The sequence below is a fragment of the Cupressus sempervirens genome, chromosome 6, assembly GCF_028749045.1.
Source record: "Cupressus sempervirens isolate cs-2001-9-10 chromosome 6, ASM2874904v1, whole genome shotgun sequence".
Lineage (NCBI taxonomy): Eukaryota > Viridiplantae > Streptophyta > Pinopsida > Cupressales > Cupressaceae > Cupressus > Cupressus sempervirens.
In genome coordinates, this window is record NC_143123.1 from 555,323,142 (window position 1) to 555,340,885 (window position 17,744).

Here is a 17,744-nt window from a genome sequence, read left to right on the forward strand (position 1 = left end):
TTAAGCCAATTTTTTTTATTATCTCCTTGATATATTTTGATTTAGTCATAAATATGCCATGTTTTAGTTGATGTACTTGCAATCTAACAAAGAATTTGATTTCCCCAAACATTGACATCTCAAACTCATGTTTCATTTGATCAGAAAAATCTTTGCATAGTGCATCTTTTCCTCCAAATATTATATCATCAATAAAGATTTCAAATATTAGAATGTCTTTACCTTTTTCTATCTTGATATACAAGTCATTGTTGTCATCTATTCTCTCAAATCCTATCTTTATAAGTTATTTGTGTAGTCTCTCATACCAAGCTCTAGGAACTTGTTTCAAACCATAGAGTGCTTTATGTAGTTTGCAAACCATATCCTTATTGTTGTCTTCAACAAATCCCTCTAGTTTTTCTATGTAGACTTCCTCTTCTAGTATACCATTTAGAAAAGCAAAATTTACATCCATTTGGTAGACTTTAAAACCTTTGTAAGCAGCATATGCAAGTAGAGTTCTTACTCCTTCCATCCTTGTAAGAGTTGTGGAGTTTATCAAGTTGCGAAAGTAGTAAGTCAAAATGCTAGTTTTCATACACCTATTGTTGTTCCTAAGAAACCTTGGAGTGACATCAGTATGGATTTTGTTCTTAGATTGCCTAAAAAGTGAAGGGGTATGACTCTACATTTTTTGTTATGGATAGATTTTCTAAGATGGCTTATTTCATACCTTGTAAGAAGACATTAGATGATAAGTGTGTTGCTAAACGTTTCTTCAAAGAGATTATAAGATTGCATGGATTACTAAGAAGTAATATTTTTAACAGAGATAGTAAATTTGTTGGTTATTTTTTAAAGATTTTATGGAAGAAGATGGGTACTGAGTTGAATTTTAGTTCTACCTTCCATCCACAAAAAGATGGACATACAGAGGTTGTGAATATAAGCTTGGGTAATTTACTAAGATGCCTAGTTGGAGATAAGCCAAGTAATTAGAAAGTAGTGTTAGCACAAGCTGAGTTTGCATATAACAATATGTGAATAGGAGTATAGGGAAGACACCTTTTGAGAATGTTACTAAAATGAAGCCTAGAGGAGTATGAGATTTGAGGAATATTGTTCATGAAGAAAAGAGAAGTGCTGCAAGGGAAGAATTTTCTAATTTTATGGAGTCTTTGCATAAGGAAGTAAAGTTGAGGCTGGAACAAAGTAGTTAGAAGTATACAGAGAATGCTAATAAGTCTAGAAGAAATCATGATTTTCAAGTTGCTGATGAGGTGATGGCTCATTTAAAGAAAGGAATATTTCCTATTGGAACATACAGTAGCTAAAGATGAAAAAGTTTGGACCTTGTAAGATCTTGAAGAAGTTTGATAGTGGAAATGCTTATGAAGTTATGTTACTCGATGACATGGATATATCTTCTATATTCAATGTCATTGATTTATATAAGTATCATGAGTTAGATGATGAATTTTTTGTATCAAAAGAATATCCTAAGAAGAAAATTGAAGAATTTTAATAGATATTAGATCAGAGAGTTAGTAAGAGCATAAGAGAAAGAGATTACTATGAATATTTGGTGAAGTGGAGGAATAGACCTATTGAAGATGCTTTATGGATTTCTCAATTTGAGTTGTATTTAGCTCAGGTTGTGAAATCTCAATGATTTAGGAGAATTATTTCTTCCAACCCTAGTTTTTTGATGCAGGAGCATCTTACGTTGCATTACTATCCTATACGTTTTTAGTTTTCCTTTCTGATCGAGTTGCAATGTCTTGCATTGCCAAGCTTCCAGTGGTTGCTGACCATTGGAGGATGCCACATTTGTAGCTTTTGCCAAGTGACCCTTTGGTTGCTTAGTGCTTGTGGTTGCCAAGTTCTCCATGGTTTTTGAGTGTTTGGAGGATATCAAGTTTGTAGTTACTGCTGAGTGACCCTTTGGCTGCCAAATGTATGTGATTTTTGAGTGATCCTAGGATGCCAAGCTTGTGTGGTTGCTGAGTGTTTATTTAGATGCAGAGTGCTAGTATTTTGTGAAGTCTTCATTTGTCAAGAAATTTGTGTTTGGTTCCATTTTGGGCTAACCTTTATTGCATTTGAATTTGATATAGGTAGTTAATATTTAATGTGAGCCAACTTTTGGTTGTGCATGCATTTAATGTAAGGTTTAGTATTGTGATAGGCTAACTTGTGGCTGCACAAGTATTTAAAGAGGTCTAGGATTGAGTTTTAGGGTAGAAGTTAGAGGATGTAAAAAGTTGGAAGCATATTTATCTAGAAATTAGAACTTAGAAGCTAGATCATGGATTTGAATGTATTCTGTATTTGGTCGTAACCCAGAAGGCCTTACAACTAGGCATGTATGTTGATTATTTGATGATTCAATAAGTGTTTTACTTCTCCCTCCTTTAGTGGTTGTTCTTTGTGTTGTGTTCTTATTGTGTTTACTCATGTAGGGTGCTTTGAATAGCTGGGTGTGCCTTTGGCCCTAGTTATTTCATCCCATCCTTGTGTCAGGAGGTATAAGTGTATTGATGTAGTAAGGAGGATTAATTTGATATCCTCGAAAGGGCATGATGCAATTGAAAATATCTATAATTTTGTGGATATGGAATTATCCTCTTAGAGAACCCACTTTCAGCCATGTCTTGTGATTCAAATGTTGGATCATTGTGCTAAACCTTGGAGGGATGTTTTGATGCTGTGTTTGCATGCATTGCGAGATGCTTGAGTGTAACCCTATTTGAGCCTTGTTTCACCTAGGTTGGTGGGTGGCTTTATAGAAGCTTATGATGGGAGGTGAGCTTCCATGATTATTGATTTGAATATTTTGTAGGTTTTGTGCTCTTGGATCCAAGAAGAAACTAGGGTTAATCCCTTGTATTGTTGAAAAGGAAAGATATGACTTTGTGTAATGTGTTTGACAAGATGGAATCTTCCTTCATGACTTTGATGTAATGTATTTGTAAAGACAAATGTCCATTGTTTTTTTCCTTGTATTATAAAGAAGATCTCCATCTTATGTACATTTTTGTGAAGAATGATATCATGAAGGAGATGAAGAAAATTTAGAGAATACCATAAGTATATGTATTGTAATATTTAGTGTTATGCATTTAGTTGCATTGAAATGGAAGGATTGACTTATCATGGAGGACATAAATGAAATGTAAATGAGATTCATTGCAATAGCCATTACCTTGATACTCAGGGAATGTATATATCTTTGCATTTTGTTCATTGAAGTAAATAATCATTACAAGAAAATATTTTAATAGATTGATCATGTACATAGAATTCACTTGGAATATATTTAATAAGAAACACCATTTCAATTACATTAATGACAAGAAAATAAAAATCCAGTAGTTACTTAGACTATATTTCATGACATTGCTTGAATAATGATGTTGTTTTCAAATGATTTTAATAGCTTCACTATCCTAAAATTTGTATTGAAGTACCCATTAGCATCATGTCACTATTACACCAAAACCCACCATACCATAGTTGAGTAGAAGAGAAAACAAATAGATCACTTAGCATAAACTAACATGAGAATATAAGTTTGTACATGCATATTGAGCTCTCTAGAATTTGTATGGGAAATGGGACAATATCCCACTCCCTATTACAGACCAATAAAATAATTCTAGAGAATATTTCCTGGGATCTCTAACTCCTAAAATCAAAATTATATATATATATATATATATATATATATATATATATATATATATATATATATATATATATATATATATATATATATATATATATATATATATATAGTGTACAACAAACTTGAAAGGAAAATAAAATAAACAAAAAATAATAATATCACTAAAGCCCTTTCCCTAGAAGGGTCATGCAACCATAGCAAGGACATGACTTGTCTCACTTTTAATATTAAAAAAAAAAACATATATCTATTTCACATGCTTTAACCCCAACCCCATTCAAAAGTAATATATGTTAAAATAGCCCCTAACCACTCCTTGTCCATCGGCCTACATAGATGGAAGTAATGATTAAAAGGAGTTAAAATCATTCATTCCCCATGCAAGGAAATGTGACTAGAATTCCTCTTCCCCAACAAGAACATGCCTGAAACATTATTCCACTTCTTGCTCATGTAATGGATGAGATGGGTCACTATTCAATGCTTGGTATAGATTTTCATCCAATGATATCAACCTAGGTATAGGAGCTAGCCAAGTTTAGGAAGCTTTTCATGTTGGCCAAGATGACTTAGGAACTAGGATCTTGTCATTCTCAAGAGGAAGGAAAAAAAGGCATGTAAGGAACTTTAGCCAAGGGGGGGAGAGAGAGAGAGAGAGAGAGAGAGAGAGAGAGAGAGAGAGAGAGAGAGAGAGAGAGAGAGAGAGAGAGAGAGAGAGAGGGCGTATGCACTTGGGAAGGGGGTGATGGGTTGGCATTAAGCATAGATAAGAATGTAGTTTAATATAAGGTTTGATGGTATAGTTAGGAATAATAGAAAGTTCAAGGAATATGGCAAGAATCTTAGAAATTAAAATAATAATATTAAATCAAGAGTTTAGGAGTTAATTTTAGTAAAGGGCTTGAAGTAGTAATTAGGTTGGGTGATGATATTAGAATGTGTTGGCATTAACAATGGGAAAGTAAACTCTGGGGGGGGTGTGAATCAACATTTTAAAACTTTAAACATAAAACATTCAACACACATTCATCTCAAAATTTATTATGTAAATTGAAATAGCTAGCTACACATGTTCATCCATAGAATGAAACAAATAACACATAACACAATGAGTTTGTTAACCAAAAACCCTCCAATGAGAAGGTAAAACTGGATTGGGGATGACACCCAAAATTCTTCACTACTGTAGTTGTAAAGTGTATCCAATGAAGGTTACAATTATTTTATCATAAACTATGATCTACCCAATGAAAGGTCTTCCCTGTTAAAGGCTTACAAAGACTATTAAATCTTACCCTGTTAAAAGATTTCAACACCATGATAAAAGTGTGCCTTGTTAGAGGACTTAAACTTGAAATAAAAAAAGCACCCTATTAAAGGATTTAAAAAATCATATTAAGACTACTCAGTTAAGATATTTTCATTGATTCACCTATTAGAGTGTCTTAGACTTGATACTTTAGTTAGCACTTCTCTATTAGATATCAAGTATCCTCTTTCTTGATGTGTACTTGATCCTCCTAATCAGATGTATCTCCTATGTCCTTTAACTACTCTACTTTGTTCTCTCTAACTAATTTTGTAATTCATATCTCTACCATAAACTCCTTAGTAACCATGAATGCTCTTATATTCATTTAGCATTCAACCCTTTCCTTCTCATTCACACATAAAAAATCTTTAGGGTTTCCCCTCCTTAAGAAGACTTAAGTGAGCTAGGGTTAGGTAGGAATCAACTATTGTGATTCACCCATTTTGCCTCATAGAACATCCGTTAATCTAATTGGTTGCATGTACTACATATGGATTCTCAATATGCATTCATATATATCTTCAAGAATCATAAAAAATCCTTAAGTTGGCCCAAAATTGGTTTACATAGGAGTTTGTGCCATTACAAACAACTATGCCAAATATTGTTTACTCAAAACTTGAAAGCTTTGATGCTTGACATTCACTATATCCTTAATGCTATAACTTGACTTTTGGATGACTCGACATCCATTTTTTTGTTTGGCATTTGAATCACTTGACATATATGACTTTCTCAACACTTGAGTGACTCGACACATACCATCTGCTCGATACTAACTACATATATTGCTTGGTGTACACTATTTACGTGACACATACTGAGTTCTATTAAGTAATGACTTATTTGTTTTGTCACTATGTTGTCAAAACCAAAATGAGATCAACAATCCCCCCCTTTTACATGAGTGGAAAAAACACTTTTTCATGCATATACAAACTAACTTATGTGCATAACTTAGATAATCAGTATACATACAAAATTTCAAATTTCCAAAAATTTTCACAACTAATGACTTAACTATCATATCTCTCCAAAATTTTATAATTCCCCCTGAGTTGAGTGTTCCTTGTTGTTGTTGAATTTTGTATAAATCCTACTGAGTAAATACGTTGTACTACTAATGTCCCCTATTTTTATCTCAAAAAATGTACTCCCCTTCTTGCAAAAACCTTATAATCCCCCCTTTTGACACTGATGTCATTTGGGTGGTACACTAATAGTGTGTTTGTCCAAAAAGAAATTGTGGACCTCCATGATTATTTTCAACGTTGTATCCTAGTTATTATATGCTACCTCTAGAGATCGATGTTGAACATCTAGCTGGGTAGCAAGGTCAACTAAGCCATCATGTGTAGAAAGTTGATTATATTTCTTCAACAATGTTTTAGTGAAGGCTAGTTCCTTATGCAATACTTCCATGTCTGGGGTCAACATGGACTAGATACTAATCAAGGTAGCTTGATGTTTGCATCTTTTGAATGTAATGCTACTAGCTGACCTTGAGTAGAAAGTAATCTCTAAAAATGAGTTTGGCTTTGACCAAGATAAAGTTTCAATGTGTACTTGTGGATTGTAGATCTCCTTGCAGCCGGTTAATAGCCCTTTGTACTTCTTGTGTGAATAAATTCACATCACAAAGATTTGTGTGTAGAGAAAAGATATTCTCCAACACCTTTTTCACATCCTCCATTTTGGTTGCTAAGTCAACTTGTAGTGCCTCTCCCATTTGATTTTTGTAAGTCATCCTGGTGGATGCAAACTTGCTAATCTTTTGTTGTGATGGGATCATGATTGTGACCCTGAGTGGTCTACACCGTTGAGGTGTTTGAGTTTATGTTTCTGTATCAGTTGCTTTGATTATGCTTTTGACTGATCTTTGAGATTATGATGTGATTTATGGTTCATTGAGGTTTGTGCCAGTGGTTACTAGGATCGATGTGGTATCATGAAGTTGTTCCATGATTACCCTGAGATGTGTGCAGAGATTGCACTATGTACTATTACCATGCTACATGGGACTAGGTTCTTGTAGCAGTGGTTAGTCATGTTTATGACTATGGTTGTTTATATGTTTTAAATGCCTTTTTAATGCAGAGTAAACAATCATTATTAAATGCTTAAGTAATTAGAATTGGATTATTCATGTTGGATTGTTTGGTTATGTGATGCAGACATTTACCTTGTTACATTTTGATCTGAGAGATATCTGTTCTTATGTGATGTTTTACATTTGAGACAACTCGAGGGTCAGATGTTATACCTTGATTTTAGTATCATAGATATTAGACTACTATGCTATTCAGTTTATTATATTGCATGATGATGCCATTTTGAGATGACAGTGTGTTCTTATGATGATATCTGGTTATCTAGTATTTGGACATACCTCTGATTTCATTATATGATCGATTTAATGCTATGGTTATTTACTTCATTCCTGTGTTGTTATGCTTTATGTGAACGTGAGTGATGTAAATAGATTATTTTAATATAATTAAATAAATGGTTAAATTAGGTGATTTAATGCATTTATTGCTTCGGCTATGTTATTATATGCAATTGCACTTGATCGTGTTGTTTAGTGTGCAGGATTTATATCCCTAGTAGTGGCACATGGAGTTAGTGATTCAGCCTTTCATATTTTACCAATGTCGTCCTTATATGGTCGATGTATCTTTAATTAAATGTTTAAATTAAACCTTTCGGTGATTATTAAATCCAAACTCATTTGCATTATGTGATTAGACCAGTGAGTGTGTCTGTGCATTTAGAGGTTCGCATTTTCGCAAAAGTTGTTAAGGAGATTTATGTGTTTTTGGGCTTTTGGGCTTTTTAATTGATTTATTTTAATTTTTGGTAGCTTTGCCATAGATGAATTCCTATTTATAGGAATAGTCTATTTTTGTTTGGGTCAATTTGAAGTTTAACTAGGTTGGCTAGTTACTTGCTCTAATCGATTATTCACTCGAAAAGTGAATAAATATCCAAAGAGGAATTTAATTCCTCACTTCTCACTTTCAAATTGGAAAGTTGGAGAGTAAAATCCAAAATCCTCTTCATGAGGATTTACTGTTTTGTTCGTTGTGGGAGCTACAGGCATGGGATCATCGCAAGGTTGAGCTCGTTGGATCCAGCTCGGGGAAACCTTGGATTGTCGCAATTTTCAGCCACTTCTGCAGGCGTTTTATTTTTTGGTTTAGTTTTCCATTTTGCCCTTTTCGCTGTGAGCTAGGGCTTTCCCGTTTTATTGTTTCTGCTCTATTTCTACTTTTTTTTTTGGTAGCTATTTGTTTGGAGGCTAAGAACTAGTGTTCCCCTCCATTTTTGTATGCTAGTTCTACCCGGTTGGGCGGGTTTGAACATTTTCTTATTTTTCGAGATGAGGGTTTGGGATTTTACGCCGTTATGCTGGCCATTTTTGCATACAGTGTCTGATTCCATTTATTTTTGGATTTTTGGAGTTTTTGTGTCCAAAGGCAAAATGGGTTTTAATTTTGAAGTTTTTCAAAATTTGGGGTTTTTACCTCGTTTTGCGTATCGCCCTATTTTCTCAAGTTTTCTTGGCACAATGTGGGTCATGGACCTGGATGATCTATTTGGATATTAGTTAGACCACTATTGCACCTTTTGTTGCATTGGGATGTGTGTCACACCCGTACTCCCGGCGTTGTGTTTGGTTGAGTGATTTTATACCTATTGTTATGGTTTCTTTTGGACCTTTGCTTTTGTTTCCTGAACGCTAGGATTTGTGTAGAATCCATACTCTCGGATTGAGGCTGGTTGAGTGATTTCATGATGTATCATTTTATTGGCTTTGGGATTCGTGTAGAATCCATCCTTCCCGTGTTGCTTTCACTTGGGTGTTTTCTTTACATTGTGTTCTCATTCCTATCCTTGTGTTATGATCTTCGTGATGGTGGTGCGCCACACACGAGTACGTTCACGTACATTTGTCGAGTGACTTGCAAGGCTTGATCTTCCATGGTACTTTCGAAAGTTATGATCATTGGGGTTGGGATGGGAGTATGCATGCCCATGGGCACTTGTCGTAGGATGAGCATGGGTAGGGTAGGGTAGCATATGGAGGGGGCTTCTATCTCGCAGCCTGGTGACCTTAGTCCCATAGGGTTGGCGGAGGATAGGAAGTTTTAAATAAGTGATGACTAAACAAAATGTGTGACTGGTAATAAAACTTAAGATAATAAAATGGTACTTTTGTGTATTGGCCTTCCATTGAGGGAGTTGAGCTACACAGATCTGAGCTTGGGCTTTTTGATGCCGAGTGACTCTCCATGATGTTAGTCCCTGCTTTGTAGCCTATTGAGTGTCTGACCAGGACCTGTACTCCTTGCATTGTCTTAGGTTCTTGGTTGCAGCCATCATACTGTCTGGCGTGAGTGCTAGCCTTGGATGTTGTGCTTTATGTGTGTTTGTGGTTGGATCTTTATCTCCATTAGCATGGTGGGTGTGGACCTATGGGTGCCACATGGTTGGGAGGCGTAGCTACCTTCACCACTGCTAGGCATCAGTGTATAGAGACGATCTTTTGTCCTAGTGCGACCGTTGCTATATGTCTTCACTTGGTACTTCAGGTTCTGGAGTATTTTTTTTTGTGATTTATGCTTTCATTGGGATGCTTGTATATCATGTTTAGATGATGTTATTTTATTTGACACATTCACCACTACTAGGGATCGGTGTACAGAGACGATCTTTTGTCCTAGTGCGACCGTTGCTGGATGTCTTCACTTGGTACTTCAGGTTTCAGAGTATGCTTTCTTGTGATTTATGCTTTCATTAAAATCATATTTAAATATTAAAATATTAAATAATATTTATATATTAAAATAATATTTAATTAAAATGATTCATATGTAATGTAAAATCATATATTATTATGATGTAATCATATATAATTAAATAATACATAATATAACTATCTTATTAAATTAATGAATAGACATGTCTTTATCAAAGATATATATATATATATATATATATATATATATATATATATATATATATATATATATATATATATATATATATGGAATATCACACGTTGAAGAGGATATCATAGGAAATATTATCAAATTGATATAAATAAAATTTCAAATCTAAAGATGTCCTAAAATGGGACATTACAAGTGGTATTAGAGCCCAATGTCTTGCTAACCTGTGAATGAAAAATGGGATTTTTTTTCTTGAACAATTTTAGGGGTTTTTTCACGTAGCAAAAATTGTTAGGTCATAAAAATATTCAAGGTTTAAGAATTCATCTAACAGTGTATGGCAAGTTCAAGCAATTCAAAAGAAGCTTCAAAGAAAATTATGTCTTCACACAATTATAAACGAACCACAGATAACAAGATCAAAGGCCTCACCTAGGAATGCTCAAAGTTGATGCCAACACAATGAAATTCACATTTTTAACTCTACTTCCCAGCTCAATTGCATGGAGAGATAATCCTTAGAAATACTGCAATACATCAACAAAATATATTTGTCACAAAGCAAGCGGAGTAGTACAATAAAAAAGTTTCAAAAAATCTAAACTTTCTAGAAACCCTCTGCAAACTCTTCATAGATGAACAATACTTTAATCATGTGGACCAACCAAAAGCATCTGCATAAGTACCAACTAGATATGTAGTTCAAATGCAATTGAACTAGAGCCATACCACACCATTTTGAACCCCTCAATATTCACGGTCTCTCAAGCCAATCCACAAAGGAAACTACTAAAATTATGTTGATGGCAATAATTTCTTAACTGCTAGGCAACCAAAAAGAAATGACAACCTTTTAAGATGATAAGAAACAACATCAAGATTGCTATGGATGCTTAGAGCCAAACTGGACAATCCCAAAGACATTGACTATTTCCAATTTTCCATGGTGACTTGTAAATATTCAAGAAAAATAAAAGAAATGCTACAACACCCATTGCTTATAAGTTACAAATGATGTGGAAATAAAAATGACAAAAACTAAGACTTGATGTTTCACCACAATAACCCTACACCAAATTTCAAGGCAATAGAATCAAACAAGACAAACAAAATACCCCACTTCAAAAGATTTAACTATTCAATTAATAAAGTGATTATAAAATAAGGCCCTTTGCAAAAAGAAAGTTGAATAATAAGATTAGAGTGTTATTTTTTTGTTATTTAGTTTTCAATGGAATTTTCGAAGACATCAAACATGATTTTAAATTTTGTAGTCAGCTAATATTCTTCAAAAAAATAAATTAAACAATAACATACAAAGTCATTTTTAGTCAACAATGAAGGATAAAGATGGAAGAGGAGGAACGAAGAATTGGAATAGGGTTATCTAGTTTTAGATGGCTCTGAAGGTAGTAAAGAGAAGCACATGTAGAAGTTATGCATGACTTATGACCTTAATTTACCACTAGGGAAAAACAACAAGGGCTAGTTTAAATGAATCATAGAAAGCACTATCAATAAATCAAGGGTGTCTTATATCTTGCTAAAGATGCTGTTATACCAGCACGACTATGGATACCAACGGTTAGAAAAATTTGGAAATAATCTTGCTGACAAATTGGAAAACAATGAAATTACATTGAAACATGTAGATTTGAGAATTAGTAAGGATATAAACAAATATTACCATGGAATATCTGAAATTTGGGCAAAATTTTATTCAATTGAAGTCCTAAACATTGGTGTGGTTACACCTTGTGCAACCATAATACATATACTATAATATTTATTTCTTCTCAAATAAATGTTTATCATTTTGAAAGGGTGGTGCTTTATTGGCTAGACTCATGAGTTCATTTGATGAAAGGTGGAGAGAAATGTGATACACAAATAAAATAGGGTATTGATATGTCTACAATAGTACTGAAACCTTTCAAATTTAAATAACATATTGGAGCAGTCAACAATTGGGAGATAAAACCTTGAATACTCGCCAAACTTAAAGAACAATGACTAATCCATTCAATGTGCTGATATAGAAGATATCATTGAATAAGAGTCTTAATGTGGATTAGGAGAGGTATATTACTACAAAATTCCGCATCATCACCCCATCACACAAGGTACGAGGTAAGTTATATATTTTCTTTGTATTGTTATTTTGAAAAAGTTATTAATATGAAATGTTGCTATTATCATATAAAATATTATTATTAGTAACTTTCTTATTATTCACGTATTTCATTATTTTGATGAATATTGAGTAGTCTAATATCTCCTATCAATGATTTTAATTAACTAGTTACAATGAAATGAAATTGGATTTTTTCAATTTGATAGGTTATAATCAAATATCAAATTAGATATTTACAATTAAATAATGATTGAACAAAATTAAGTTTTCAAAATATTGAATTCTAAGTGAGATTAGTTTTCAATCATTATCACAAATAATGTTGTTAAGTAAATTCAATAAGATTATATAAGGTCATCACCTCCCAAGATAAGGTAAGGCCGGTGGTGGAATGAGCTAGGTGACACCAATCAGAGGTACTAGGTAAGGCCTACAGTGAGATGGGTATTTGGTTGCATCATCTAAGGGTACCAAGTAAGGCCTATGATGATTAGAGAGAGATAACAATAATGAGGGAGAGTAGCGAGGCTCATGATTGGGTAACAAGGCACCCTATTATTGTTTTTCCTCCCCTCTATACTTTTGATTGACAAGTCACTAAATTAAAACCATAAATACCTTATAAGGGGATTGATATAAGGAAATCCTAAAAAGGAAAATTTATATATAAATATGTACTAATATTTTTTTTGTGGCTATAGATTCACAATCAAGGAATTGCATAATGTGTCTTCATCTATCTGCACTGTGTTTGCTTCATGTTTTCATTTATTAAGATGTATATTTCATAAGTCTTTTAGTACTTTTGTATGCAAATATGTTTTGTATCTATGAAGGAGTTTTGTGTATGAATGATTTTGCTTGAGGACAAGCAAATTCGAGAGGGGAGGATTGTGATATCCCCATTTCAACATATATATTAACTAATAAATAAGTATCATATATAAAGAGTATAATATTAATAATCAATAATTTATATAAAGTATTATAATTATACTAAGATACTAATATAAATTGTTATATATTATATTAAGGATATATATATATATATTTATATGTCATAGATAATATATATATATATATATATCTGTATGACAATAGTTTATGATATTATATCTTGTTATATATTAAAATAATATTTAATTAAAATGATTCATATGTAATATAGAATCATATATTATTATGATGTAATCATATATAATTAAATAATGCATAATATAACTACCTTATTAAATTAATGAATAGACACATCTCTATGAAATACTAATATATATATATATATATATATATGGAATATCACACGTTGAAGAGGATATCATATGAAATATTATCAAATTGATATAAATAAAATGTCAAATCTGAAGAAGTCCTAAAATGGGACATTACATTTACCATATTGGTGAAGTCACTCAAAATTTTCTTCATGTCTTCCTCTATCAAGGGATTCATATTCTGAGAAAATTTGTTGGGAACATCCTTAATTTTTATTAAGTCTTGGTGACTCACTTGGTCTACATGTGGATGGCTAACACTTGGCACTTGTACCTTAGGTACACTTTGATCATCCTGCTACTCATCATCAACTATGGCCTTTATTGCTATTGCTATTTCAGTACCTCCCATGTGACCATCCTTGACTTGGACTTCTTGTCCTTGTTCATATTTCTTATCTCCAACTTCCTTACAAACTTGGTTACTTGGCTTTCCTGTTGTCAACCCATAGATGACTTTCCATATCTGGGTGCTCTATTTGACAACCTCTTCAATATTATTTTGCAAAATATTAAAAGCTCTATATTTGGGGGAAAATCTCCCCTTGATTTTTTTGAAGGCTCTTGTCATCATTTCTTTATCAAAAGAAGACATTACTCTAGTGAGTGTAGTCTCCCTAATCTATCTTTTTGTTGTCAGACTATACTACCACTTTTGTTCAACTTAGTCATAAAAACTCTTTAGAAGTGAGTTGGAAAAATCTATAGGTGGGGTCTTAAATGTAGCCATTATCTTATATTTAGATTCTTCCACCTTATTCTAAATAATCTTTCCTAACTTATCAAATACAACGTGTGCAAAACCAGAAAAATCTACATTATTCTTAACATTTTCACACAAGTTGTTTATATCTGATGAGGGATTGTGGCTTACCACCTAAAATTGACTAATGTCATCTGATTATGTCTTCTCCTCATTTGAATCAACTATAGGAGTATATTTTCTCCATGCATATGTCTTCTTTGTAGGTCGACTTGACTCTACTGAGGCAATAGATATCTTTTCTTTTCATTTGTCTACCTCCTTTACTTTCTTGGTGGCTTCCTTTATGCTTGACTGGGTAGTAGGTACTGCTGGCTTCTATTGTGAAAGTTTCACAAGCTTCTTCTTGGGTTTCTCCACTTTAGTCCTCTTTTTCTTTCCTCTTCTTCTTTTTAGCTAGCTTAGGTGCTTCCTGGGCTTCTTCTTCCATGACACCTTCAACATTCTCTTCTTAATCTTCTCCTTGGTCTTGAGTGAGCACCCATGGGGCTTTAGCTTGATGTTCTTCTTCATCATTTTCATCTCCTTCTTCTTCCTCTCCCCCTTCATCAAATCTCTCCTATAGCTTCTTCACAAGCTTATTTTTCTTCCTTATCATAGTAGTTGAATTCAAATCAATAGTGATTCTTGATTTGGATTCCTCATAGTTTCCAAATGTGGTGGTACTCTTGTCAACTTCTTCTACCAATAGTGATGTGATAGATGCATATGCCTCATCCACATTTATTTAATCAAGTAATGGCTTGACCCATTTAACCCTAGGTATTGCAACCTTTACATATGTATAATCAACATCCACTAAGAAGAAAACATCATATAATGTTTCTCCACTAGTAATACTGGAATCCCTAGTCTTTGCTTCATACACATTTTGAAATCTTCAAAGTAGCTTGTTATTACTATTTCAAAATTTCCTCCAAGTTGCTCTATCAACTCTAAAATTTATACTCTCACTAGTTTATTGGTCCTCCATACTATTTGACCAAATGTTGGAAAAGTATTCTACACATAGAATAATATGCAAACAACAAGTGAACCAAATTTGCATTGTGCACTCTTCGTCTTCCTTATGGCTTCCAAGTTTTTTGATAATTGCTGAAATTGTAACTCGACAAGGTCATAAGTGTGGTCCTTCTTCACTATCATGTAATCAAAATCCATAGCCATACAAGATACACTATTCAATCTTCTCAATTAATAGAACTTGTGAGCAATTTCTCTAATTACAAAGTCAATTAGGGGATCAAAAATTGTATCTATGGACATCCCTCTCTTATTCCATATTGCCCCAATATTTTTCTTAATTACCTTCTTTGCATCACGTCACATAGTTTTGGGTGTATCTAGGGTTATATACCCTCTCACTTGGTTGATAATAATTTTGGTGATCTTAATGGATCTATTCTCCAACCAAATGAAATTTTTGTGAATACAACTTAGAACAATGTGTATCCAATCATTCTTGAAGACTTGGGGAAAATCTAGGGCATGATTTAACCCTTTCCATTCAACAATCTTGTACTCTTCCCTTAAAACTACATTATCTCACAATTTACTATATGCATCTCTTATTTCCATGTCTCTAACATCTCTTATTTTTCTAGTGTAGTAGTATTTGAGATCTTGTATCATTAAAACTTGTAGTGGTATCATCGATAACACACCAAACGAGTCTCCTTTACATGCTATCTTAGGAATAGCTTGAAAGGGTAGTTTCCTTATTTCATTACTAATTAATTGCACATTCAAAACTTCTTTCCCTTCCTTCCTAACATTCGTAGAAGAGCTAGATTCCATTTATGTAACTAGGGTTTACAAAAACTCAAACAACAAAACTTGACATTTGATAAGTACCTTGTGAATATGATCAATGATGACAAGAAATAACTAAATCCTATTCACAAAAACTTGAATATTTCTCCTCAGTTTGCCTTATGCTCTTCATGTAGTCTTCAATCTTTGATGAATGCGAATGAGTCAAAAATTGACTATATAACCCTTGATATTCAACAATAAATGTTTAATGCTTATACAACCATAAGCTCAACTATCATAGGATTTCCACTCACTTGGCTTACACATGACTTCACTACACTTGGAAACCATATAAAGCTTGGACAATACTAACATAATTCCATCACTTGACAATAACATGAAAAATAACAAAACTATAGATTTCTTCCATGTTCTAACCAATACATTACATCTTAATCCATGCATATATTAGCTTTTCAAAACTCAGATTCTTGGAACTGATGTATGAAATAACTTTGAATTATTATTCCCACACATACATTTTTATTTCTTAGTTGGGGGTGATGTGATTAGCTAATCCATTGGATGAACTAGCCTCATTTGAACTTGAAGTGATGCAATCTTCCTTCTTCTTCCCTATTTTGTTCATCTACACTTTGACCTTCTCAACACTGATCTTTTCTTTGCCTTTATTGTTACCATTACTCAGTGTTGGTGATATGACCATTCTTCGAACAAATAAAGCATTTAGTCTCACTCAAGCATCTATTTTAGTTGTCTCTTAAATGTGTTCTAATAAAATTCTTAGGAACATGTCCATACTCTTGACAATAGTGACAACTATGCCTTGTGTTGTAATCCCAATTATAGGATTTTCCATTGTGTTGCACCTTTGTCTACCTATTTGATGTCCACTTGGCATTAGATTTGCATTCATATGCTTTATGTCCATACTTCTAACAATTGTGGCAATATTCTTCAAATCTTTGTGTACTTATGGTCTTGGTCTTGCATTGATGTGCTTGATGTCCTTGTTGCACTTATGATAGTAACCCTTTAATTTCTTCTTAGGGTTTTGATTTTCATTGTTGCTCCTATAAACATTTTCTGTATGACCCAACTTTCTATAATTATGACAAGTGAGTTTGTAGTTCTTATCTTAGTTATTTCTTTGTTCACCAATACTAGATGATTCTCCTTCCTTAGTACTAGTGTATCCTAAACAAGAAGCATCATTATTAGATCTAGGAGATCTCATTAGTTTCTCAAAGTATTTGATGATTTCACTAGGTTTGTTGAAACTTTCAACAAATTCATTTTCTCTTTTTAGTTCATTACTCAGTTGTTCATTCTATAACTTTAGGGTTATGATCTTAATGTCCTTTCCATTCAATTCATGATTGGAAATCATTAATTGATTCATTGTATCTAGTTACATATTAGCAATCCTTTATACCTCTAATGTCCACTCTTCTAGTCTATTAGTCAGTGTTCTTTTATCATCCTCAATCACGACTTTCTCTTCCTTAACTTTCTTTTTCTAATTGGTCACCTCACATAGCAAGACTGATTCGACTTCTTATTCTATCTTCAAATTTTTAACCTCTTTAGTTAAGGTACCATTGTTTTCCATAAGATCTACAACTGCTATATCAAGCTCACTCGAGTTTCCATCTGTAAAAAATTCAGTAGTATCTTCCTCTTAATAATGGGTGTCATTTTCCTCAATATCCATCTCTTTTCTTCTCTTCAATGAATGTTATAGTTCATCTCTTGCTTCCATTACTTGGTTATTCTATCTTCATATTTTTAACCTCTTTAGTTAAGGCACCATTGTTTTCCATCAGATCTGCAACTGCTATATCAAACTCACTTGAGTTTCCA